Source organism: Hemibagrus wyckioides, linkage group LG21 (genome assembly GCF_019097595.1).
Source record: "Hemibagrus wyckioides isolate EC202008001 linkage group LG21, SWU_Hwy_1.0, whole genome shotgun sequence".
NCBI lineage: Eukaryota > Metazoa > Chordata > Actinopteri > Siluriformes > Bagridae > Hemibagrus > Hemibagrus wyckioides.
In genome coordinates this window covers 17,736,632-17,764,560 of record NC_080730.1, presented here as the reverse complement: position 1 = coordinate 17,764,560, position 27,929 = coordinate 17,736,632, and the positions used below count along the sequence as shown (strand labels likewise).

The window sequence follows — 27,929 nt, the reverse complement described above, 5'->3', positions numbered from 1 at the left end:
TAAGATGTTCTTGTATCCTGTAGTATGTCAGACTCCCTCAGACACTTGTCCGATCTTCCTTCACTTAATGAGAAGTCTGCTGCACTAATCCTCCAGTTTCCTTTCCAAGGGGACACACAGCTGTGCTGTGATTGGTTCGGACCTTGATGCCACAAAACATAGAGGCAGTACTCAGAAGGGGGTGGTCATGGGGGAACTGTTAAAGGGAAGGTACAAAGAGGGGGTAATTTGATGGGGGCTGGGGTGAAGGTGCTGGGAGTTGAGTTCAGACTTCAGTCCTACTTTTATACCCACTCAGGCCACCTCAGGTCTGCTTGTACTGGTTTCAGAATCTCGGAATTCGTCCAACCCTTGGTACTCCGGGCTCTGCCATTTATCAAGGAGCGATGAGGGGAATTCTTTCTTGTCTTGCATGTCCGGTTTGAGCGCCACATACACTTGCTCTGTCAATTCTTCAGAGCAGGCTTTTCCCATTAAGGAAAAGTGAGAGCTCTTGCCCTGAATTTAACCTTGATTCCTCAGCGGTGTCTGTCGTTTGAAATCCAGTCCAAAAATCAAGATAAGCCAGAGGAGAGGAAGTGGTAAGTAAGTTCCTCAAACTGGCTTAAGGCAACGTGTGTGTCATGCAGCTGACACGTTGATTTCTCTAAAGCCTGCTGAACAGTGTAATGCTTTTCCTAATGTTTCCAACTGCCTGCTTTGCTGACTTTGCTGTCTCCTGGGTATGTGCTCGACTATTTGCTCGTGCTGACCAGTTCTGTCTTGTGTCCAGTTTCAATATACGCTCTGTTGACTTGGCTAGTTGGACAGCATGTTTGCTACGGAAAGTGGAATTTTTATTTTGAGCACTATCAGCACCACTAAGATAAATGGGTCTGCTTGAAGCTATTTTTTGCTTTCCATCCTCTTCCTGGTTTTCTGATTAGGGAATTTGTGCCTCAACAGAGTTTTAGATCTTGAGTAAAAATAAAGAGACAGACAGTCGAGAGTGGTAGAGCACAAAAGGAAAAAAGCTAAAGAAGCATGCAGGCAGCACCCTGCAATCTCAGCTGTTGTGATTTAGGCTGCCTGACAGCACACAAATCTTAAAGGAACTCTCAGCTGTGCCGCATGCCTGCCCCTCCCTCTCTTTATTTTTAACACCAATGCTTTATGTGGCCTTCACTACAACAGGGCAGAATGAGATTATTGTCTCTAGATATACAGTGCTATACATTGTCAGTGAATCTCAATGCCAGAATCATATTGCTGGGGGGCCAAACAAGCAACCAGCAAACTAGCAAGACTGTCAGTCTTCCTGACAGGATACTGGTAATTAACTATCATTTTCAGAAACTGAAGGCCCTTTTCTATCAACTTTCAGGAATGAGAACTCCACTATCTGGACAAGTTCCTGGTTCACTACACCGCCACAACCATGATTATTGAGTGAGAAAACTGACGTAATGCAGAGGGCATGACAGACAATCATAGCAAAATGTTAAAGTTGAAATTGTTCTTTATCTTATTTTAATAAAAATGTAGACGTTAGCTGTTTTGGTTACCTGGAACTTCTAATGTGGAGCTTGAACATCACTGCTTAGTTATACTCAAGCTTTACAGACTGACCAACCTGTGATGGTCTGTTTGGCAAGCTCCACCCTAGAAGTTCTTCATCACGGATAATACCTACTTCAGAGCAGGAACTTGCAAAGGTCACTGGAAATTTGGTCCCTATAGCTTTCCAGTGAAACCAAATCCCTAATTTCTTGAATACATTCCTGGGTTACTCAAAAGGTTCCTCTGTCCTAATGGTACCAGAGACATACCTTTAAGATACCACTACATGAACAGTCACTATGTTGAAGTACCTTTTTAATTTTTTTATATGCTAGCCTTAACCGCCATTCAGTGCTGGTCTAGTCTGGAGTTTTTTTTTCCTTTCAGCAGAGACATTTTCGCTTCAGCACAATTAATTCATCATGCAAACAACTTGATAAATGTAATTTGGGTAGGTTAGCACCCAGGGAACCAAACTGAGAACCAATGTACTATGGGAGATCACCCAACCAGTGTTCTTTAGCTCTGCTGCTAATAAAACACACCTGATCCAGCTGATCCTGGTCTCTAAAAGTTTGTGAATACAAGAGGCAGGTGTGTCAGATTAGGGTTGGCTTTAAACTACAGCGGGGTTGACCTCTGATCTTCCAGCAGTGGGCAACCTGATTTTGTTCCTGCCTCCTATCTGGGTCTGTTTGCTGTTGGCCACCTTCAAGGTGTGTGGCATTAAATTGCCCCAGTGCTGCATGGTGCAGAAACTCTACACAGCTTTTTCAGTCACGGATGCCTTGTTGCCTTTGTTTGAGCGGTGTGTCCTTGAGTGAGTGACTGACTGCAAGCTGGACATATTTAGCACGACAGATTGTGATGGCGTCCATGGATCTCGCTGTCATACAGTCAGACAGTGACGCGGCTATCAAAGTCACCCTGTATCTGCAGACGCGCGTTATCTCCACACTTACTGCTGTTCTATAAGAGGAGCCTACAGATCATGGTCAGGGGAGAGAGAGGATAGAAAAATGAACAGAGAACCAGAAAGACAGAATAGCAAGTAGGAGTTTTTTGGGCAAACTTCTCACATTTTGCAAGATTAGTCCATTGATTTCGTTCATTTTTGGCATACCGGCCAAACCTTGTCCACCCTCCTGCTGTGTACCACCCACCCACAAACACACGTGCACACACACCTCCTCCCCCGCTGCTTTCTCTATTTCCTGTTTGCTCTGCCGGAGCCAATTGATGCTCAGCGTGCAGGTCAGCGATGGATCCGGTGACATGCTGGGCCATTTCTCTCTTTTGGCTATATCTTTTATTGGTGCTTGAACACTCACACACGCACATGCACAGTAGCACATAAAATATTAGCCTAAAGGCATGGGGTCAGTCATAACTTCACAAGAATCGAGGCATATTTATGCTAGCAGCAAAAGATCTTCATGAATGTTCTAAAAATGGCTATCATTGGAATATAAAGACTATGAAAATAAAGCTCTCATACACTAGTGAATCACTTTTAACTGGAGCGATTCCACGCCAAATAGCCGGCTAACTATTCAGCTAATAAGCGGGTAGATAAATTGATCAATTCTGCTAAGCCAAATTCCACAATGCTAAACAAATAATACAGCTAAAGTAGATAACTAGAACTTCATTTTGTTACATAATCATGTTTTAAATGTTGCATTAGTATACCACACCATATTGCCATTATATAATTATATTTTATGTTATTTAACTGTTGGTGCTCTGGGTTTAATGTTAGCTAGACAATGTTTGCCATGTAAAATTTTGTTTATGGCCGATTTATGGCCATGCTTTATTTTTGTAATAGTATATGTACCCTAGAGGGTTTTTTTTCCAAGGCAGGAGAGCTTTTTCTTCTGCTCAGTTAGGGACTGTTTCTTTTGCTGCTACTTAATGCACTATTTCATAAAATTATAGCTTGTGTGAATAAAGGAACAATGAGTATAACCTTTTACATACATTTATTGCCGTTCAATTGCAGTCGCCACTGTACCTACAGCTAAGTTTTCTCCTGTTTTTGTCTTCAGTAAGATTATGCTCTGAGAAAAGAGCCTTGGGAGAAAATTCACAGAAAGTGGTGTCGGAGGGATCGGATTGCAGTGGGCTTTTTGACGGCCTCTCCCTGTCTTGCACTACTCTCTAAGAGCCAGGCTAAGAAATGAGACGAGAGCGGAACAAACCGGCCTGTCACATATACCCCGGCACATTCAGACACACACACACACTAACACACTCTGCAGACAGACTCATGACACTCCTCGTCTTGGGAAGTGCCATTTTGAATCCTCGTCTGTCAGTGTATAAGTGCTCTGTCTGTATGAGAGAGAGAAATAACTGGAGAAACACAGAAGGATAAATCCTGGCTTAGGGGAAATATGATAGAAAAATGGAGAAAAATGATATTTTAACCCTAAAACTTTTTTCCTCTCTCTTTCTCTCTACACACACTTATGTTTAGACTTGATGTAATGCGACATCATTTAAATGTGCTATTTTTCACAAACTGAATAGTCAATTTAATTAATTTATTTATTTTTTCTTTATTCACATCACACCCTCTAAATACTTGTCTGCATGTACACAGTCCTCCTGTCAGTCCTTTTAACAGACACATTCCTTCATCTTGCCCTCTTCTTATGAAGATAAAAGCAAATCACTCCTGAAAAATTTATGGAATTCGTTCCTGAATAAAAGGTAATTAAAAAATAAGCATGTTCAAACCAGAATAAACACTGGTAGCAGGCCAACAGCATTCGTGATGGTCAACTGAAAAACTCATGAGAACTTATTACAAGGAAGATCAGGACAGCACTTGCATTCTATATCTTTCAAAGCAGAATAAGTCTGATTTCACGTATATAGTCTTTAGTACTTGGATATCAAGCAATGAATTGGCTAAGCAGTCTTTGGTGCATCATTTAAATCATATTGTACAGAAAGCATTCAGTCTGAGCCTGACATATTTTTGATCAACTTGGGAAAGGCTCAGATGCAGGAAAGACTCTTATGTCTGACTGAGAAAGATGTGGGTTTTTCCCCCCACAATCATCTTTCCTAAGCTTTAGATGCTTTTTTTTTATTTGAATTGCGGAAGTGTGAGGTCAGTGAATCGGTAATTAAAAGCCGAGCTGGTAGAGTTAATTAAAAGGTGCGTTAATTGGGTAAATTTAAAGGTGTTGTGCCTTGGTACGTTTGCTGTGCTAATTACCTTTTATTATAGGTCTTTAGGTCCTTGATGTTTGTGATGAGAATGATGGGAAAGTTAAAGAACACGTACACATATGCACACAAAGTTTATGTACATTGCATTAGCGTGGTAAGTGCCTCATGGAAACTTTTGAGGTCGGTGCAGCTCTTTTTCAGAGTCTTCTTGGGAGAAAATACAGGGCCAAATCCGAGAGCTTTGGCAGCCAGCGACGGATCTAATCAGCGGGTATAGCGCGTGTGTTTGTCGACGGCTGAGGTCGATGACGATCGTTGATCATCTCACCGCCGTGACATAAGCGCTAAAGGCAACCGCTTGCGGCCTGGGGGTCGTGTGCTAATTCTAATGTCGTATGTCATGTGTCGAGTTGAAGCAAGCCAAACCCACAGGCACGTCCCATATCAGCCTGGGATGGAGCCCACGTGAGAAAGGAAGATTTAAGGTCTCGGTTTAGGGATCTGACGTTTTCATTCTGACGGCTGCTTTACGATCAGTCGTTTTCTTTATGCTGCTTTTGGCGGCTGAGCTCGAAATCCAAACCCAACTAAAAATAACATTCTTACCCGATTTCTACTTCAAGCACCAAGAGATCTACAACAAAAGGCTCGCCAAATGTTCAGGCAGTGTATGAAAAAAAAACATCCATGACAAAACACAGCTTCTGGCATTTTGTTAATTTATCCTCTGGCCTAATCTGAACCGTGAGTGTTGACAGAGGGAGGAGCGGGAGCAAACCAATTAAAAGTACTTTCTTTTCTGCAGAAAACATCACACATTTATATTTTCACGTTTGAGCACTCATAATATACCTCATCATTTGATCTGCATTTCTTTAATACATCGAAACGGCTTGTAAATTGGTTATAAACTTCAGCCGTAAAAATATCTGAGTGAATTTAGCAGAATACAGAAAGCTGAAGTAGCTAAACACTGTTTGCAGAGAAATTGAAGCTAGCCAAACTTAGCCAAGTGAACTACTTTTCTTAGCCAGACAGTTTACAGTGCAAACATTAGCTAGTGACTGATGTTCAGGAATCTGGCATTCCTATTTAGCCAAACACAAGTAGCTAGGCTGTGTTTAGGTAGCTCATTTCTCAAAAAACATTAACCAGTAACTGATATTAGCTAGTTCATGAATCTAGTACTTATATTTAGCCAAATTCAGATATCTTGTTAATTAAGTTGAGTTTAACTAGTCAATTTTCTCTGCAAAACATTAGCTAGTGATTGATCATAGCTTGCTTATTTGTATCTATCCAAATCTAGAGTACTTGTTAACTGTGCTTTGTTTAGCTAGGCAGTTTTCTCTGCTAGATAAATGTATTTGTATGAAAGTCACTTGCAATCACTAGCGTCTGACATGTACAGGTGGAATTCTTATTACTCTTATCCCATTCTTGTAAATTTAGTCGAATTACTACAGCATCCGAGCCACTACTTTGCCAGAATTAGCTTGCTTATCGAGGTAGTCTCATGTTATTCCTGTGGATTTTAGAGATACAAAAGCAAGATTTCAGCACAGGAATAGCGAGAGAGTGAGAGACGGCAAGAAGAGTCATTAGGAGGACCAGGAGAAACCGAGCCAAAAGAACGGGAGGAGCAGATGGAGCGATGAAAGCAACGTGGGAGAAGGAAGGGATGATGGGGAAAAGAGAAAGCAAGCGACGGGAAGGTTGCCAGGTGGTGAATCCAGAGGTGATGAATGAGCCTATAATTAAGTGCCTGCGCTCTGATACGCTCTCCGTCTCGCTGAACCAGAACACTGCTCTATCACAGCAGACGAGCGAAAGCAGTAAAATACACACGCAGCACCAGTGTGTGGCTTCGGCGTCCTACGACAGCAACACCCACCAGATTAAATCAGCAGAGGTGTTTACGATGGCGACGCGGCCAACGAACACCGCAAAGAGGATGGAGAGGAGGAAATGAAGACGAGACGCAAGCAACACTGCTCAGCACTTCAGAGAAGTTTCACTGTAGCAGCAAAAAGTTTCGCTTTCATCACGCGGGTTCAGGCCTGTGTGAGATTCCAGAACAGCGAACCCTGATTAATCATTTGTGGGTGTTCTCGTCGTTGGCTTACTGCGAGATTACACCACAGTGTTGCTTAATGCTCGAGTCTCGCTCTCTAAAACAGCAGCTCTGACAGAGGTTTATATTAACATGCCTGTTAGAATGTGTTGCCGTTTCTATAGTAACCACTCGTTCAGGGACTCGGATGAAGGACGCTCCAGTTAAACTGATTAAAAAAAAAGATTGTTGAGGAAATGTTTGCGTTTGTGGAAAGACTCTGCAGAGTCGGAGCTTTTTAGCAGTCCGAGGGAAAGAACTGATGTTGTTCTCCATGAAATGTTTTTATTTCTTTTGGTCTTCAAGAGAGATTAAAAACGAGAGGCTGGTGATGGAACAACTGTTTGTAGCTTTTATTCACTGAGTGATGACAGGAACTTGTTTTATAACTGCTCCACAACAGCAGAAGTAACTATAAATGGATAAAAACCTACCATTTAAAAAAAAAGTGGTATTAAAAAAAGAACGAGAGAGAGTGAGGTTTAAAGCAATCAGATCCACTGATGATGTCCCACAGGAGTACACTGGGTGGAGACTGGATTAGGGTGCTTTGTGAATGGGGGGCGGAGTCATCAGGAAAGAAACCACATTCTGAGTGGTATAAATGGAAGAAGAACAAAACCCTTTAGGTCGCTCCTGATTTTAGGAAAATATCTCGTCAGTTTGTATTTAAATATAAGAGCCTGTCAGGACCTGATATGCAAATAAGTCTTGTTGACCGGATTATTTTTCAAAAGGGGGCGGGGTTATAGTGTTGGAGCAGTTTCAAATTTGCATATTTAATAAATCTGGCTTTCTTGAAGTGTCCAAAAAAATTGTCTTCATAGCAAGACGTTCAATGTTCCGAATGTGTGAGTGCGCTTGTGAGAGAGCTCTCATCTCAGCTGCAGCAGCTCAGGACACAAGGGCTGGACCGGCATGTCTGAAATTTACAAGGAAAACACTGAGATTTCCAAAACAGTCTGTTCTCGGAGTGGCACAGAGTCCCTCTTTGGCCTTAGAAGGCCTCGCTTGCGTTTGTTTATCTTCCTTCTCCACCAGCCTGCAGTCTGTGAAGTGTCCTTTCAGTGTACATGCCAGAACGGTGAGAGAAGCGAACGCTCTGTGTGTGTGTGTGTGTGTGTGTGGGGATGGAAAAAGTGTGTTGTGTGTGTGTATGAAATGCTGTGCATTACATGAACGCCAAGTTAAATATGTTTTTTTCCCCAGTTTGACAAATGAAGGTTCCTCTTCTGATACTGTAGATTTAGCACGCACACACACACACACGGCATTCTATAGAAAAAGCTTCGTGTTAGATTCTGTGACAAAAACCTGCTTTTTTCACTCCTGACTACTTCCTGGTGGTCTGAATCGCTGAGTCACCGGCCGCCTTCAAACAAAGACTGAGTACCTGCTTATTCACTATACACTTAAACAAGCACTAAACCTCCTTTAAAAAAGCAAACATTTTACTACATTTTAGCTTTAATGGTGTCTTTGCGAACTTTGCTTATTTGTTCTAGATGAGATTATTATACAGCAGTTTTTGTAATGTGCTCTGGATAAATGCTCTCCTAATGAGGATTATTTGTCGCATATTAGCAAATTCTTATACACACACGCTCATACATCTAGGTGACAAATTAAAGGAAAAAAAACAAATAAATAAGGTGTCTGTAAGGTTTAAAGTAATTAGATCTGCTGATGATGTCCCACAGGACTACATTTGGGGGGAGTGCTTAGTGGATGGGGGTGAAGCCATCACCACACCCATTTTTACCAAAAGTAACTATAAATGGATTTCTAAACTCTTTAGGTTGCTCTTGATTTTAGGAAAATATCTTTTCAGTTTGTATTTAAATATTAGAGCTTGTCAGGATCTGATATGCAAATAAATGTCACTAATCACAGGATTATTATTCAAAAGGGGCGGGGTTATAGAGTTGGAGCAGTTTTAAATTTGCATATTTATAAAAATCTGGCATACAGAAGCTAGCCATGGCAGTATAACAGGGCTGCTGTTTTCCTTTAATTTGTCACCCATCTGTGCATCTATAAATAATTGAACGTGTGCATCATTTTAAACCTCGTCAAATCATTATTTATTCAGTTTATCCACTAACTGTGATGAAATGGCATGTAGCGACACGAACCAGGAAGATATGCCTGGACTAGCCGGTGTTCAAGTTCTATACGTCGTACGTCTTTAACTTACTCCACAGTCCCCATGTCATGCAGGTCCTATGAGTAAAAAGCCCCGATGTTATGTTGTGTTATGTTATGCAAGCTCTTTGGCAGCAGGAACCTTGTCTAATCTCGACACAGATCAGATCCTGACTTCTCGGGAACACGCAGATACGCACCATGACAACGCAAGTCTAAACCTGGCCGTCTTCCACTTTCACTAATGCGACCGGAGAAAGGAAGAGAGAGAAGAAGAGATGGATTGCTGCTTAGAAACTGTGCACTGAGAACTGTGCTTATGTTCAAAGTAGAAAGATAAAAGTACAGTTTTATTTAAACTTTCGCTACGTCGTCATGGCAACCGATGGTACATTTTTAATAGTAAAGGACATGCTACAGTAATCAGGGTTCACTCGGGTTCAGTCTGGGTGGAAGATCTGTCCGACTAGATGACACCTGTATGTATACGTGTGTGTGTGTTGTGTGTTTTGCGAAGCAGTTTCGGAGCACATTGCTGTTGTTTGTTGCACTTCTGTGAAAGCGTAGCGTCCATCCAGCTCGTCTCAGCGTCATCTTCCACCCCAGACACGTAGCTGTGTGTGCATGTAAGCACTCTACATGCAGGTTTGCGTTTGGCACGATGGTGTGTGTGTGTGGGAAGGTAGTTGTGTAAGGCCTGTGTGTGTAATCTCATTTGAGTGTAACTAATTTCACATTTGTGCTGCCAGTTGTCAGTAGTGTCCTCTACGTTTGAGATTAAGTATAAAGCAGCTGGAGTAGGGAATAATTCATTAATGGTTGAATCGGTGTTCAGAGAAAAGATCTCCGTCAGTGGCTTTCGCATGAGGACCGGTTCTGTTTGTTTTCAACCTACTCAGATGTGAAAGGGCAAAGTTTATGCTCTTCTCACTTCCCTCTCTGGTGCTGATCTTTGAGGACCGGCATGTCCCTCTCCCCCCAAGACTCCCTCACTCTGTCTGTGCACAATAAAAGTAGCCAAATAAAAACGGCTGCTTTGAAGTAGGACAATGACCTCAAACTTGTTGGCTTATAAAAGCCCACATGCCCCCTCCTCGCTCCGCCAGACCAGGAAAAAACATACAGGGGGGCGTTCCAGGGCCGGGAACAGAGTGGTCAGTGTTAAAGGTAAAGTTCTAATCCCTCACCTGACACTAGTCCACGTTTTATTAACAGTTAGTTAAGAGGAACACGGGCCTGCAGGCAGATCTTAAATCCACATCAAAGCAGATCATATGTCCAGATGTTACTCTTTCTCTATACTTAGGCACCTTTATCGTGTGTGTGTGTGTGTGTGTGTGATGGAGGTGTTTGTTAAGGTAGGGGGCATCTGTGTGGTTTGATGATGCTTGAATTTCCTCCCTGCATCTGCGCTGATGTCATCGGAACAAATCCCCCACATGGCACTGCATGTGGTTCAGAGGCGTCTGCCTACACACACACACACGCACACACATACACACACGCACACACACACACACACATACACACACACACTCCTGTAATTTCTCCCCTGAGTGCATGGCTAAGTAAATGCTTGGGAATTTTTGTGGACCACAGCAGAGTGAGTGACTGTGAATCACATGCACTGTTTAGTTATGTCCATAAATCTGTAACTCCGTCTGTCTGTCTCTCTCTCTTTCTCACTCACTCTCTCTCTCTCTCTCTCTCTCATGTCTTCAGAGTGTTAATCATGCATCTAGTACCATATTTGCACCACAGTGCATTTTTCTTTCCATTTGCAAACAATTATGTTTTCCCCTCAAGCTCAGTGTCAGCCCCACACACACACACACACACACACAAACACACACACACACATTGCTCTGTGCCTCTCAGGAGAGACTGGATTACTCCTTATAAGAGACATTGAGCCAGATCCATACTGACGCTCCCCTAAAATCACGTCCCAGCCATTGATATTCTCTATATAATTGTCCATTTAACACACAAACAACCCCCCCCCAAACACACATGCACACTGTCAATACCTATCACATTTAATTCACCTTGTTTTCCATCCTGTGTAGCCTTTTGCCATTAATTCTGCAAATGGTAGGTTCTGGAGTGTGTGTGTGGTGATACAGTGTGTCAGCATGCTCCACTCGTCCTGCCGCTCTATAATTTCAGCAGTGATGGACTGGTGGCTCTCTGACTCATCTATCTGGACTTAATGTCATCTCCAGGCAGTTACAGCTCAGTCTTCTGTGTGTGTGTGTGTGTATATGTATGAGACTCTCAAATCAATGTAATGTGGAAGTGTGAGTCCTGTTTCACGGAGTTCACGTGTTCAACAAGGTTGTTATCTGCTGACCTGACTGTCTGTCTGGCTGTCTACATATATAACAGGTCTGTTGTCTGTGTACATATATGATGGTCTATCTGTCTGTCTACATATATGCTGGTCTGTCTGTCTACATATGTGCTGGTTTGTCTGTCTGTCTGCATATATGATGGTCTGTCTGTCGGTGTGTCAGCCCATCACTATTTCTCTGTGTCTAGTACTAAGGCTGTTAATGTGCATGTGTGTCTGTCTGTCTGCCTGCCTGCCTGCCTGTCTACACATATGATGGTCTGTAGGTCTGCCTGTCTACATATATGATGGTCAGTCAGTGTGTCTCTCTGTCTGTCTACATATATGCTGCCCTGTCTGTCTGTCTACATATGTGCTGGTTTGTCTGTCTGTCTTTCTGCATATATGATGGTCTGTCTGTCTGTCTGCGTGTTAGCCTATCACTATTTTTCTGTGTCTAGTACTAAGGCTGTTAATGTGCATCTGTCTGTCTGTCTGTCTGTCTGTCTGCCTGTCTATCACTAATATGCCTACCATCCAATCTAATTACCACAACTTCATTTATCTGTCCAATCTAAATATCTGTCTGTTTGTCTAAGCAGTTTCCATCATGGTGGTGTTTTCTAGTAAGAAACAATTTTCCATAAACATCACCCACTCTGTGTGTGTGTGTGTGTGTGTGTGTCTAAGGCCCAACACAGGATCTCCAAAATTTGCCCTGGCAGCTGGCTGAGATGTGTCGCATTCCTCAGCTAGGGTCTAAAATAGTGCCTTTCACTGTGTGTGTGTGTGTGTGTGTGTGTGTGTCTGCATGTACACGTGTGTGTGTGTGTGCACGTGTGTGAGGTATAGTGATGTCTGAGTGTGAACAGCCTCGTCACGCACCCAGTGGTGTTGAGTTGTGCCGCTGCAGTCCAGCACGCGCTTACAATAACATTTTCTGATTCCGGGTGGAACGAAAGACGCTGGCATAAATAAATAAACCTCGCTGCACAAAAAGCAAACTGCAGAATGTAAACTAGCAGATAGACGCCGCAATCCCACGCTTGGGGAAAACCCAGCGCTGTTGAATTCTCAATTCTGATTGGTCAGATCAGTTGTTGATTTGTTTTTGTTTTTTTTTAAAGCTTGGCATACTCCAGGCTTATATCAATGCACTCCTTCTAATATTCCATAGTTTCTATGGTAACAGGCTGTTACTAACAGCTAATTTATAGGAACTTGAAGTTGTGTCTGTGTTTTAAAGATTTGTGAAAGGAGTCTCCAGTTTCAGCACTTTCTAACAGTTTTTCCTCAACGTGAGAGTCTTCATAACAAGCTGAGGGAGAGACAGAGAGAGAGAGAGAGACTGCTGTAACATAAGTGATAAGTGTGTGATGAGAGTGACCTGCTTCCATCACAGCACCCTGGGGTTGATTATTATTTTCCTGTAACATCACAGCGAGTGTGTTTTATTCCTTAATTAGAGAGATTCATCAAAGCAAATGCAGCTATTTACATCAGGGAACATGACACATCTGGAGCTGTGAGGTTAATATCAGCAGATACTACACACACACAGACACACACACATCTCTTCATGCTCCATCTCTGAATTTCAGGCTCATGCTGTTTGATTTCTGTCCCTTCGGACCCAAACAGACTCAGCAGCTTAAATGCAAATGTCCATAAGATCAATAAACAGATCAGCTGTGTGTGTGTGTGTGTCTCTGTTTGTGTGTGTGTGTCGGGGGTCAGGGGAGGGTTCAGGGCTTGTGACGGCCCCCAGGGAAGGAATATTGACTGCTGAGGGGAGATTTAGTGGCATAGAGGCAGTGCAAAGGGGTGGAGGAAAAGACGGGGACGCTTCATTACTGTAGCTATTCACTTGATCCCATCTCGCTCTCTCTCGCTCTCTCTCTCTCTCACTCTCTCTGACACACTCACACTCACACACACACACACTCTGAGCCAGGTTTGAAAAGATGCATTTCAAGTACCTATTAACAAGCGTTTGTAATTACAAACGCTTTTAACACTTGAGTCAATCAGACGCTCTTCATTTATTTCTCTCAGATTTCTCTACAGTGCAGGAAGGAGGAAAATACAACAGGTTCTTCCTCCGTCAGATCACATTGCAGCAGTTACATAACACTATTATAGACATTTTACAGCATAAAACAGAGGAAAGAAAAGCAATTACTCGCTTAACGATGTGCAGATCATGAAAATGAATACTTACAGGTTTAATTACGATATTATATCTACGTAAATTATTACAATTTAGGTGTACTTCATTTTATTTTAATATAACACACACATGTGAATAAATTGTATAACTAAAAGTATTCTTTATATCACTGCTTTTTCCTTTCCTTTTTAACATTTTTTTAAATTTTGTTTGTTTATTTAATGAAATGATTCTTTTATTCATTTATTCATTTTTATTTTTTATTTTTAAGGAAACAGGCTGTTATTTGAATAACATTTTGCACTGTGTTTCTCCTAATGCCATTTAAAATTTCCATTTCTTAATAAATTATTTCACTTTAATAAATTTATTTCTATTCATTTCTATTTTATTTTTTTACGTGATGCTACTTAAATAAATCCATTTTTATGACCATCACATCTTTACTAAATACCATTTATTACATGTTCATGGAATGAATGTAAACATTTTTAAAAAATTATTTTTCTCAGCATTAAGATATATAAAGCCATTAAATGAATTAATGTAACAATTTTTAAATTTAATTTTATTTAGTTTTTTAACCCATTCGATTTTTCACGTTGTGATTGAAGCTGATGGTCTTGTAGATTGTGGGCTCAGGAAAACACACAAACACACAGTCTCTCTCTCTCTCTCTCTCTCTCTCTCTCTTACCTCTTTGCTCTGCTTCTCTTCTTCTCTCCTGCAGTTTTATCCCAGTCTGGTCACTTTGAACTCACTTTTAAAAGTCACTTTGAACACTTTTAATAAGGTCACTACTTTTAAAACTTGTTTTTTTTTTCGTTAAAGATGTTTCAAAGCATTTTTCATTAAAATCCTTTCAAAGCATCTCAGCTTGGAGTCAGCTTACAGCTCTTCTTTTCTAACCTTTTTGTTTTATTACAGACTCTGGAGTTCAGATGAGCTTGTCCTTGAGTTCTCTCTCTCTCTCTCTCTCTCTCTCTCTCTCTCTCTCTCCTTCCTCTCCCTCTCTCTCGCTCCTCTATCTTTCTCTCCCTCTCTTTCCTCTTTCCTCTCTCTCTCTCTCTCGCTATCTCTCTCTCATATGAGCATGAAATAAATTTAAACTTTTTTTCATATTTCTGACGTTTGCTTGCAAAAATAACACGAAAACGAAAGCTACACGTTTTTTTTTTTTTACATAGCATATGAAAGAGTTTAACGGATATTTTTCTTATTTAGTGTACTAATACATTTCACCACCACTTTTGATTTGATTGGTCAGGAGATAAAAATGTGTTTTGGCATTCCTTTCTTTTTATTTGGGATCTCTTAAAGGTTCTGTGACTCCCTTAAAGTTCGCTAAAGCAGAAGAAACATCTCAAGTAGAACCCCTGAACCCTCGGGGAACCTCGATTTGTGTCGTCTTGTCATAAATGTCACATTTCACGTTCTTTAACCTTTACTTTATTGCCGTTGTGTTACTTTCTTGCGATATTATTATCTGGAGAAAGAAAAAGTTTTCATTTTAAGGACTGAAATTAATAAACTGAAGTCTTAAAAAATTCATTCCAGATCATAGAAACTGAGCCATACTGCCCCAAGTTACCCCCCCCCCCTTCAACCCCTCATGACAGAAGCACAGCTCCCCTGCATCCTGAATCATGGCTCAGGGCTCGAACGTTGGCTTTGTCAATCCTGAGATTTGACCTCACAACCTTTCCGGTCATCGGCAAAACAACGGGTGTGTTGCTAAATCCGCAGCTTAACTCCTCCCAACACACACACACACACCCACACACATACACACACACACAAAACTCATGCCACCGGTGTTCCATGCGAGGTGTGAACGAATAAGTCGGCCGTATTAACGAGACGGTTAATGAGATTATCGGCGTCTGATGCATGTGAGGGACAGAAGCAGTCATGCGCTGGCTGGACAGTGTGGCTGGCGGCAGGATGGCGTGGCCTCCGAACAACAGCTGCTGATGACCGCAGGCGACACACACTCGACGTTTTAATCGGGGGCTTTCAAGCTTCCTGCTGAGAGGCTGCCAAACCGATCCGGAGACTCTCACTCTGCTATTGTTGGCTGATTCTTTTTAGTTTAATGTATATAGTAGCTAATTTCAGTATGATAACTTGAATATGCCTGCCCATGTAGAGTTCAGTTATTTGTGTGTGTGTTTGTGTGTGTGAGAGATAGGAAGCGTCTGCCTGCTATTTCAGTTCGTCCCACACCCACGCAGTAGGGGGTAAAATAACAGTAGGGACTCGTCACTGCGGAATTACAGACTAGCCTCTTTGAAAGCGCCATGGACGCAAATGTGTGTTATTTCAGATTTCAGTGACATTCACCCAGCAATTAGTAGGATCAGAAAATAGCTCTGAAGAAGCAGGTGTACTGGAGTGTGTGTGTGCGTGTGTGTGTGCGTGTGTGTGTCCACATGTTTGGGTGTGTGATAGGCTGTGCCTGTGACTCTCTGTAGTAAGGTAGGAACAGAAGGCCTCATTATGGATACACACTTTCTCTGTAGTCTCAGCCTTGGGGTAGTGTGTGTGTGTGTATGTGTGTGTGTGTTAGCAGCCCGGTCCCTCCCTCGCGTGTGTGCGCTAAAGCTCCCTCACTCTCGGAATAATCTCCATGTATAATCACTGGCACCGAGTCACGGAGGACGGCTGGAGAGCTTCCAGAACCTTCTTCCGAGAGGTGCACAGGGTCTTCTGTTCTCCATATATGGGTCAGGACGTCGCTCCAGATGAACTTTTTGGCCCGTCGGGTTCGGATTTCGATCATCAGCATGTTAAATATAACTATACATTTAAATAACAGCAATTCGACATTTGTTTCTTTGCTTCTCTCGTTTCTGTTTTGGATTCGTGTGTCTCAGTTTAAGCTGTTGATGGATTTTACCCAGACACAGCAGAATTTCCATGTTATTTAGCTGATCATTTGCTGTCAGACAAACAACTGCAACTAACAATTTCGTTGTCTCACTCTCCCTCCATTTCCTCCCCAATTTGCCCAACATCCAGTTCCCGCCCACCAGCCAGCTCTCCCAAGTCACACCACAGCTTCCAGTGAAGGCTAGACACCTGCTTTCACCGAGAGACATGACGCTACCCCAATACTTCACTTTAAACTGCTGTTAGAGGAATACACATGAAGGAAAGCGCTATCTTCCTCATACAAGCGCTCACAAATGGCCGTGATTAGTGCTTCTGTGATTGACAGGGGAGACAGAGGAAGCCCCTCCTATTTCGAGGGCAAGGCTTTCTTTATCCATGAATCCAGTAATAACTGGTATATATAAAAATTAATGCTTGTGTACAAGTTCTCGTGTCTGTGTGTGTGTGTGTGTCCGTGTGTGTGTGTCCATGTGTGTGTGTGTTGACTCCGTTTGAGCTTTGTGCCCTGCTCTCCCTCCTGTGTCCAGGCCAAATGCGATGCAGGTTCGGCCATGCGTGTGTGTGTGTGTGTATGTGTGTGTGTACGTGTGTGTGAGCTTTGTGCCCTGTTCTGCCCCCGGCTGGGTCAAACAGAGGAGCGTCTGTGCGTGTGATGACGGGACACAAGCGTGCTGTGAAAAGCTCACTGCCAAGCCTGAAAAACGTGTGAAAGAGGCACAACACAGACTCTTTCCCTCTGAACTCTCCTCCATTTCCTCCCTCCCTCTCTTTCTCTCTGTCTGTCTGTCTGTCTGTCTATCTATCTATCTATCTATCTATCTATCTGTTTTTCTGTTTGTCTGTCTGTATGTCTCTCTTCTCTCTCTCCCTCTCTCTCTCTCTCTCTCTCTATATATATATATATATATATATATATATATATAATCTGTCTGTGTGTCTCTGTTTTTCTATCGGTCGGTCTCTGTCTGTCTGTCTATCTAGATAGCTCATTTGCTGCACAAATATACTGTGTGTGTATGTGTGTGTTTCTCCACGTCGCCTGGTGCTTGAACGGCTCATTAAAGCCTCAGAGAGTAACGGGTTCGAATGAGTGAAAGAGAAATAAACAAAGACAATGGAGGAAGATCCAGATCAAATAAGCCAGAGTGGGTGTGTTGAGGCATGGGGAAGGAGCACAGAGTTGTTTTCTAGCCTGTGTGTGTGTGTATGTGTGTGTGTGTGTGTGTAAAACCACACAAGCTTGGCAGTGTGTCCACCCTGTCATTAAGGACAAGGTCACACTTCTTTCAAAAACCGAGAATGTAAGCATACCAGCTCCTCGAACCTCTCTTTCATGCCCTCCTTGTTTCTTTGTTTTTTTTTGTTTGTTTTTTTTTCTCCTCGCCATGTCTCTTTTTCCTGAACACTACCTGGTCTGTTTGTGCCAGTCGAAGTGTTAACGTTTAGATATGAGATGGCTGAAAAAGTAAAAACAAGAAAAAAGCTTTACCTCTGAGTGTATTAAAGCACTGACACTGGAGACTCCTTCCATAAACTCTGTGTAAATGAAAACATCACAGTATCTACAGTTACACGTCTGTTTATAGCGTCCACTGTATGCTCCACATCATTGTTGTTACTATAGAAACGCTAAAGAAAAAGTGTGCTAGGGTCAGAATTACTTGAACATGGGTCAGGGTCAACTCCAGATGAACTTTTTGGCCTATCTGTGGTTTCACTGGGTTTGAATTTTGGATATCGGCGTGTTAAATATAACTATATTAACTCTCTCTCTCTCTTCAACTCTCTCTCTCTCTCTCTCTCTCTCTTTATCTCTCTCTACATTTCTCTCCCTCTATCATTCTGTCACTCTCCCTCTTGTTCTTTCTCCCTCTCTATAATTCTCTCTTCCACTCTCTCTCTCACGTGTCCACCAAGATGTATCGCTGCCCCAACACTTCATTTCAAACGGCCCTCTTCCTTATACAACAGCTCACAGACTGCTGTGATTGGCTAGTGCTTCTGTGATTGACAGGGAAGACAGAGTAAGCCACTCCTATTTACTCTAGAAACACAAAAAACTGTGTTTGAATCAGATTTACTTGAATAACTGATCAATTCTATAAATGTTTACATACGTGTCATGTACCAAAAAAAAAGCTCCGGTCACCCCAAGAGCTGTGTTTCTGGCAGATTTGGAAACGTCCTTGACTCTGATGCTCTAACAGCCCCGGTCATCTCCACAACACCACCATCATGAGTCTCAATTAACCCTGAAAGGTCCCTCGATTTGTCCCCTAATTTAGGCCAGACGGCCCTGTTCCAATCCTGTCAGGTCTAGACCCTCGTCCCGGTCCCAAACCCTTTCAAATGTCAGCCGTGCCTTTCTGCAACCTGCTTCTGTTCAAAGGCTTTTAGCTTCACATCACCATCGCGGCTCTACCGAGATTGCTGGAGCGTGAGCGCTTAGGAATATTGTTCCTGAGGTAAATTTGTTTCCTTCAGGGTAAAAGGCGCTCTGATGGATGAATCTGTCTCTTCCTCCCTTTCTCCTGTTGACCTCCTTTGTCTCGGGTGTTAGTCCTTTCTTTTTATATACGCATCCATTTATCAGGCAGGTCTCGCCTTTTGTTCAGCGCCGCAGAAAATTCGGATTGAACTTTAATCTCTTTTATTTTTTATCCCCCAGACCTCCCGCTTTCCCTCCCTCCCTCCATCCCTCCCTCCCTCCATCTTTTAACCCACTTGCTCTGGATGGCACCCCAGTCCTTCACATTAATTCTCCTACCTGCTTTGCAGAAGCTGGTGGCTTCATGGGGTGAAATGAAAAGATCTCATTTCTAGTTTCATCTCAGGCTTTTAGTTAATTGGTGTTTAACACACTTCATCCGTTTTTTTTTTCTCAGAAACAGGAAGTTGAAGGGTGTGTCCAGGTTCATGTAATATAAACAATGCTTCTTTTTCTCATTAGATCTTTTTCGGTATCTTGCTATCATTTTGTTAGACCCTTCTCGACATGTTCTATGTGTAAGTTCTGGAGTTGTATAGAAGCTTTCTCAGTTCTCCAGAAGCTGATCCATGCTTTATCGACTCACGCTTCCTCTCTCTCCGACTCGGAAAGATCTTCCTGTGCAGCTTCATGCGTTTTATTCTGTATAGCACTTACAGCCGTAAAGTTTGATTCCTGTTATGTAATCGTTTACAGTCAGAGCGTAACGTCTCCTCCCCCTGTAGCTCAGGATGGAACGATCCTCCAGATTTATGGGCTCTTCTGCTCCCGTCAGGCCGCTCGATGGTTTCTCCAGCTTGTAGCCGGCTCGCGGCTGGTTGCGACTGCGACGCTCTCGTGCTCTCCTGGCTGGTGGCCTTTGGAGTCGCCTTACTTTCCGGCGCTGGCCATCGTAAATCCCTGAAGCATGCAGCGGCTGGTCCAAAGTTAATATTTCTCCATGTAAATGGCCGGATAGAAGCCACGTCCTGGCCAGGACTCTACTCTAACAGGAAATGTGTGTAGTTCATTTCTGGCTGAGGGTCACACCCTCTACTGATAATCCATTTACCAGAGTCCTGATGATTAAAGGTGATGCTTCACTTAAATCTCTCTCCATTTCTCTCTCTCTCTCTTTACATCTCTCTCTCTCTCTCTCTCTCTCTTTACATTTCTCTCTCTCTCTCTCTCTCTCTCACTCTTTACATTTCTCTCACTCACTCTCTCTCTCTCTCTCTCTCTCTATATATATATATATATATATATATATATACATTTCTCTCTCTCCCCCTCTCTCTCTTTACATTTCTCTCTCTCCCTCTCTCATGCTCTCTCTCTCCATTTCGTCTCTCTCTCTCTACATTCCTTTCTCGCTTTTTCTTTTTCTCCCTCTCTTTCCTCTCTCTCTCTCTCTCTCTCACCCAGTCGTATCTCAGTCGTGGCTCTGTGTGCCGGAGAGCTCCTCGGCTAAAGCTAAATATTTAAACAGAGCATACTTGTCTAGCAGTTTATTTAACTTCAAATTTGGACGCTGCTTTTAAACCCATTAAACCATCTGCAGTATTTGCAGAACCACCCAAGATCCAGTTTCCCATAACTGAAGATTTCAAATCGTCAAAAATGCTAAATCTAACCAGCTTTTTATTATTATGGTCATTTTGGGGTTTTTTTTTTAGTACTGTTTTGTTTTTTGTGGATCCAATTTACCATTCGTTCTCTTCTGAATAGATCTGCTTCTGAAATAAATCTTTACATACTGTGATTTGCTAGAAAACGAAAAAAAGTCTGCATTAGACACACATTTACAGAGGTGGTAAACAGCTAATGAATAAACAACTGCTTAACCTAGCATGCTAAAATGTTAAATGAATGAATCTCTAGCTAGCTGAGTAGTTAAACTAATGAATATCTAACCCATTTAATGAATTAATATCTAGCTAGCTGATTAGCTTAATGAATTATAATCTAGCTAGCCTGCTAAGTAATGAAATGAACGAATATCTAGCTATCTAATTAGCTAAATAGATGAATGACTAGCTAGCTGACTATCTACAATCAATGGCTCTCTAGCTACCATGCTAATTAGTGAAATTAATGAATATCTAGACACCTAGTTATTAACAGAAGGGTGTTAGTGCTAAAATCTTGGCATCTAGAGATGTAAAAATGTTGAAAGTCTACAGGAATTGTTGCTAATTAATCTCACTCCCTCTTTCCCCATACACCTAGCTTGCCTGTTGCTAGTAACTTTAGCATGTTGCACTCTTTAAACCCAAGTTCTCAGCGATCTCTAGGACATTTTCTTGTTGCATTTCCTACTCAATGTTATCTAGCATCAGGTGAAAAAGGCAAATAAAAGCTTAACATTGTGTGTCTTTAGAAAAACAGAGAAATGTCTTGCTACAAGGCCAATTAGGAGCACCAGAGAGCGTGTCTCGACTCCCACAGCTTAGCGCTCAATGGCTTTTGTGAATCGGGGAATGAATGTGGACTTGTGGAACATGCCGTGGGATGGAGGATGTAGGAGGGATGTGAGAGCGCTGTTCAGTACAATCAGCCTCCACACATTGTCCTGCTGGCAGGCGGGCGGGCGTTCGGAAAGAGGCGCCGAGTCAGCGCTCACACTTCTCTCCACTCGGTTTCCTGTCTCTCTCTTCCTGTCGTGTTGATGTGAGGGAAAAGTCATCCAGGTCCGTTAAACATGTATCGAGACCGCCGAAGAACGTCTGGAAGCAAGCAGCAGAGATTGTTGGTGAGTGTGTGGACATAGCTTTTGCTAATTCGCTAACATAGCTAGTACAAGAGTGTAACATGGGAATCAAGGTGAGTCAAGGTAACCCCGGGTAGTGGGTTAGTGGGCTGGAGGCTATGCTGCTGATGTTTTTCATCAGAAGATGGTAAAAAATTGGTGACGCAAACACGAAGCATTCATACGAGTTCTGTGAGATAAGATTAGCATTCTCACCGCTGTTCATTTTAGCACCTTTTAAGATAAATTTCTGGTCAAGTTTTGATTCGAATCTTTTGCATGTGAAAGCCACCGCTAGAAAGATGTCACTCTAGCATGCTAAAAAAATTATCCTGATTACCTCAGTGTCTGTTTCTGTGAGGCAAAATGGCGCTGGCTGATGTCATTCAGCAGAACAGGGTAATTATCTTTAATCACAGGTCTATCGTCAGAGGATCTTCGCGGTATAATCTGACGAGGAGAACACAGGTTATCAGACAGTCGGCCAAGGTTTTATTGGGATCATCTCGTACAGTGTGACAACTAACAATCTTAAACGACCGCACAGTCTAAAAGCAGCCGAGGACAGGATGAAAGAGAGAGAGACCGATAGAAAGATGGAAAGGCGGAGAGGATAGAGAGAGAGAGAGAGAGAGAGAGAGAGAGAGAGAGAGCATTAGGTGACTCATCACTCCTGGTTTATTGTTCTTTCTTTAAATAGCTGCTGCTTTTCATCAAATGTCAAATCTAATAGTGCAGTGCGAAAAAGCTACGTTTTGACGTAAATCCATGTTTTCCTTCTATTCCTTCATGTTTTTCTTCATTCTAACCGCTGCACTTCTTCATGTCTTGCTTTGACCCACCAGTGTGAGCTCTTGATGTAGAAAAAAAAAAACAAAGCACAAACAGCTTCCCATCTTCCCATAAGGCGTTCAGAAAGAGCGTCCTCTAAACTTTTAAATGGATGGCGTGATGGACGTGGACGTGGCCTTGCAGCACTTCCTGAAGACGGACAGCTCTGGTCTAAAGGGGGACGTGAAGAGCAGAAATAGCAGAGTCCCTCAAGAGCTTTTCTACAAGGTCATCGTGAAGCTCAGGGCCTCTTCATGGTGAAGAAAAAAAAACAGGCCCCTGTGTAGCCTAATGGATTACACAGGCTTCATCTCTCTCCTTCTGTCCCCTCTCTCTCTCTCTCTCTCTCTCTCTCCCTCTCGCTATCATTAACCGTATTCAGCAAATTGAATCCTGAGCTTCATTATTGTGCCCAGCACTTAAAATGTAATTTTATCCTTCTGGCTGCACTCACTAAATGAACTTAATGCATAATCCGGAGTGGAAATGAATGGTTTTTTTTCCTTCTCCATTACCAGATCCCATGTATTGCCCTGTGGATATTTGCAAAGTCCTCTTTGAAACAGACGGATTATCCAAGGACTGAAATATTGCCTGGAATTTTTCCCGCTCCATAGTTGGAACTCCGAAGTTAATCTCAGAACTAGGGCTGGACGATAAGGATGAACTATTGCACCGTGATTGTGAAATGCCTTGTAGCCTATTCAAAACACACCCGAGACCTGGCGATGACACACGGACAGATATCTGTGCAGTGTAACCCTATCGCCTGCGATAACGCTAAAGACAAACGATATACCAACAGATTTATGTTGAGGTCGTCTCAGTAGAATGGAAACGAAGCTCAGCTGTTGACTGGAAAGTCAGCTGGCCCTTTACTGCCTCTGATCCATCTCCAGTTTACCTCACTGGAATGGTATTAGCTGTTATTTCTCCTCCATTCTTTCTTTCTTCCTTCTGAAGGGCTAAGAAACTACTGATTATGTGCAAATCAGAAATAATGTTAAGAATGTTTTTCAAACTTCTGCTCACTGCACAAATCCCGATGTTTTATCTTTTAATATCTTTATTCTTATCCTTATTAAAAATGAATAAACCCCTTCTAGATGCATGGGGTGTACAAACATTCGAGTTGCACCGTATGCCCTCGAGACTGAATTACTTTAATCGTCCACTTCAGCATCAGCTTTCATGCTATAAAAATCACAACACTGGAGAGCTGTAATGGCAAAATTATTGCGAAATTTGCTCAGCGTGTTTGTTCACATCACAAATAATCATGTTTCGGCACATCTGGACACGCGCGCGTGCGCACGTGCATGTTAACAGGCAGCGGCTCAGGTCGTTTTTTTTTACAGGCTGCGGTTTGGTCGGAGCTGAGAGCGAGCGCGCGCGCGCGCGCGTGTGTGTGTGTGGTTCCTCTGCACGGCCCCACGCGCAGATGCTGGATAACTGATAGCACTCGGGGTGTGTGTGTCTGTGTATGTGTGTGCGCGCGCGCTTTGGTTTTGGCTCGTGCGCTCGCAAGAAACGGCGATCCGCCTAGCGATAAGAGGTTAGCTGCGCACGGTCACGTGGTCTGTGTTGGCGTTTGAGTTTGGGCCACACAGAGCAGCCTGTGTATAGCCGGATCGGTTTACGCAGCATTTCCACAAGGGTTTAATGGATCATTTCTGTTGGTCAATTATACACCCTTCAGTTTCATATTGCAAAAGAGGCAATGTCTGATCCCCCCCCCCACACACACACAAGCATTAGACGTGTGTCTTAACATACACCAAGCGTATTGATTGACATAAAACTCAAACTGTTTCCTAATACATCATGACAAACAAAAAATAGTGCACGTGACCGCCAGGTTATAACTGTGTTATTGCTCACATAAGGCTGCTCAAAGGGTGATAAATGAAGCTCATTGACAATACCCTTGTTAAAAAAAAAAACAGCCTGAATAAACGCTTCAGTAGATTGATTTTAAGCTCTTACTGTAAATCATCCTCCGCCTCTCCTAGTCTTACACACGCTCTGGATAATCAGCAGCGAGCATGTGATGTACTGTACAAGTGTTTTATCAGTTATTACAGGCTTATAGACATAATGTAATATGTCTGTCCATTAATTTTCTGTAGCGCTTATCCCACTCAGGGTCACGGGGAACCTGAAGTCTATCACAAGAGATTCAGGGAACAAGGTGTGGATCATCTTGGGTGAGATGCCAGCACATCACGGAGAACACACAAACACACCCATCCATACACTGTGGACAATTTAGAGACACAATTCAGTCTGTTTTTGTACTGGGGAGGAAACTGGAGAACCAAGATGAAACCCCCAACTACACACACACAGGGTGGAGCCAAGAATCAAACCCCAAATCCTATAGCTTCATGAGAGCCTCCTTACTTACAGGCCCTGGGTCATCAGTTCCACTTCTCCCCACATTTTTGTGTGCTGCACTGATTGGCCTCTAAACTTAGCACTGTGGAAACATGCGAGTTAACTGTGTTTGGGATGAGTCCAAAACTAGCACTGGAAAATGCATGCACCGATAACCTTGATAGCAACTGAATAGAGAGAGAGAGAGAGAGAGAGAGAGAGAGAGAGAGAGAGAGAGAGAATTTATGGGAAATGATGTTTTGCATTCATTACAGTTTGTTCTCAACAATTACTCCCACAGGCTTGCATTTTTCTGTGAGAGATGTGTGCTTCTAAAGTACTACATAGTGTAATTATCACCTCGAAAAAGGAATCCACAGAGGATAAAACTGGGCTCCAAAATTGCTTTTAGAAACACTAATACACCTCTAATTCAGTTACACAATATTCTCCAACCACTGCGCTATTATTCCCATCCTATGCTAAGACCTGATTAAGAATGTATGAAATTGTGTAAATCCTCCAGGATTATTTTATTGCTCTATGGCTTGTTAAAATTCTGGAGGGAGAGATGTCTGCAAAAGCATTATTTTGTACAAGCTTGGTTAGGAATGCACAGCTAGACCTTCAAGTTCAGTCCTAACAAAGACTTCATTCCTCTTTTAAAAAACAAAACAAAAGTGTAGCCAAAATACTAGCCATCAGATCAATAATGATGTGCAAAAACGTCTTTGGGAAATTTTCTCTTTAGGAAACACTCGATCATTTCTCAAACACTAGCACGAGGTTGTGACATCATTAACCAATCCAGAAGCTTGTATGAGAGTGGGCGGTTCTTCTGATCGGTCATTAATGTGTACATATTTGCAGTTTGTCTGATGTCGGGTTCTCTCTGTGCCATGTAAGTGATCAACTTAACCATTGACCAGATTTCCCAGTTGAACCTGACCAGTATACAGATTTTAATAACTCACTGAATTGCTTATTAACCAATCAGGATCTTTCTCAGCAATTAGGTGGCCATTTCTCAATTAATTTTTACCTAAAGTTAGTCTATGCATAATTAGAAAGCATTAGTTTTTGCTTCACATCAAATTTAGTATCAGACTTGAAGTCTAGAGTTTATTATCTCAGGCTGTAGCAATAAAAGTTGTGTCTTTTTAATAAACCACAGTCTTAACAGGTCTCGGCATTATTATATTTGTTACCAAAGGTGTCAAGACCTCTTATAGTCCCGTGTTACATTATTTACTGCTATTCTGTGCCTCTGAATAGCGCTTTAACTGCCCCTGGGGCGATGAAGCCCGGGGGAAAATTGGCTCATTTACATGTAAATGACACCAAAACAGCGGCCATTGAGTTCCTAATTATAACTAAACGCAGGCCGCTTGACTCTCTGACCCCGCCCCTACGACGCCGAAGTATTAGCATACTCCCCGTTGATTGGTTTACCTCCAACAGGACGCTCTTCGACCAACGTTTTACTTTATTAGCATACTCCAAAGTGATTGGTTAGTCTGAACGGACCGCAGTCCTTTCTTATTTGCATACTGAGAGCCGATTGGTCAGTTACAAGCACTTGCTCAGCTCAGTCGCTACTCGAGCAGTAAGTAGAAGGCAGTGGAGCTTTGAGCTGCGCGGCTCAGCGCGCGTTTATTTATTAAAGGGAATTTAGGTTGGAGGAGGTCGTGCAGGGAGATTTCCTTTTCTACCTAGAAAGTCCTGGTTTGTGATTATGCCTGGAAGAAATCGTCTTGAAGGAGGATCTAATCTAAAAAAGCTCGGTGCTTTGCTTCTTTCTCATCTGCCTGGGTAGACTGTCCTGTCCAGTGCGCGGATGCCATTTGAGAAGAAGTTGAGACATGCCTTAAGTCGGAAAGCTGCTCTATTTTTTAGTTTGCTGGAAATATGGAAATCCTGCATGAATGCTGAGATATTATTCTAAACCCAGAGCTCTCACGGAAAACGGTAAGAATCCAACCCAGAGCGCATTTCAGTTTTTTTTTTTTGTTTGTTTGCGTTATATTTCTAAGAAATCTAAACTTTCAAACTTGTAGGCATTTCTCAAGCTGCTGATTTTGCATAATGTGCTTTGCATGTACATAGGTTGTCTCTTCCGACATTTCAGAATATTTTTTCTCTCAATTCTTGCAACAAAAAAGAGATTTTTTTTTAAATGCAGAAACACACCCTTTAAACGCACCACGGCGTAACGTGCACGCGCTTTTGCCACGAATTATTATCGCCTGCGTTATTAAACTAAAGCGCGCGCTTTCGATTAGAAATTACATTTTGCATCATTGTATTCGCTTTTTTCTCTTCTCCCCCCGAGTCCAGCAGTGCTGACCTGTCCCCTGTAAGTCGGATTAAGGCTTTTGTTTTCGGTTTGTTTGGCTTTGTTGCCCTCCAAAGGATCGATCGAGTCAGGATTGGGCAGTGCGCATTAACATATGAATGCAATGACCGGGATCTTTCTCTCTCTCACACACACACACACACATAGACGCACGCGCACGTACGCACCACTGACCACAATATCATCACCCCCAATTTGACCTTGTTACTTCACTGCATTTTATTAGCGATAATAAATTAAACACGTCTTTAATACTACACACCGGGGTCATTTCCATTAAAATGTTTTGGATGAACACCTGGAGTCCAGCTTTGTTTGTCCCCACACATAACCCTGATTTAAAATCCTACACCAATTCGCCCTGTGACCAACTGATGTGTGTTAATGCTGAGGGTGATGCTGTCGAGATTGCCCGTGGTTATACTCCTGTTCTATTTTATGTGTATTCCCACATCCACACTCTGTGTTCCTGGGATGTGCCCCGGATCTGCTGTGTCCCTAACCTGGCATGAAGCAGATTCTTAAAACAAATGAAAGAATTTCCGGATTGAATTTTTTTTTTAGGTCCGAGTGTGGTTCTCTACATGATACTGATCTGATCTTCAAGATAACCAAACACGTCAGAATCACGCAAGGCAAGCTGCATCCCGTTTTTACGTCTATTGCGTCGTTTTAAAATTACAGCCTCCAACTGACCCCATGACGCCACACGGTATCAGACTGACCGCTGAAACCGAGCTGCGCCGACCCCAGGCTTCTTAGATTTACTT

General features: G+C 42.5%; 1 protein-coding gene across 3 annotated transcripts in view; it reads left to right on the top strand.

Annotated features, from left to right (window-relative positions):
* The first annotated feature begins 557 nt into the window (after positions 1 to 557).
* Positions 558 to 27,929, top strand: part of prickle2b (prickle homolog 2b) — a 46,038-nt gene continuing 18,666 nt past the window's right edge. The window contains exon 1 of one of the 3 annotated variants that reach the window (XM_058373844.1): positions 558 to 581. The gene's annotated coding sequence lies outside the window, so the exon portion shown is untranslated. Of the gene's footprint in view, positions 582 to 21,576; positions 21,600 to 26,393; positions 26,772 to 27,929 lie in introns of those variants that run through there. The other 2 variants (XM_058373843.1, XM_058373842.1) reach the window with 2 other exon arrangements.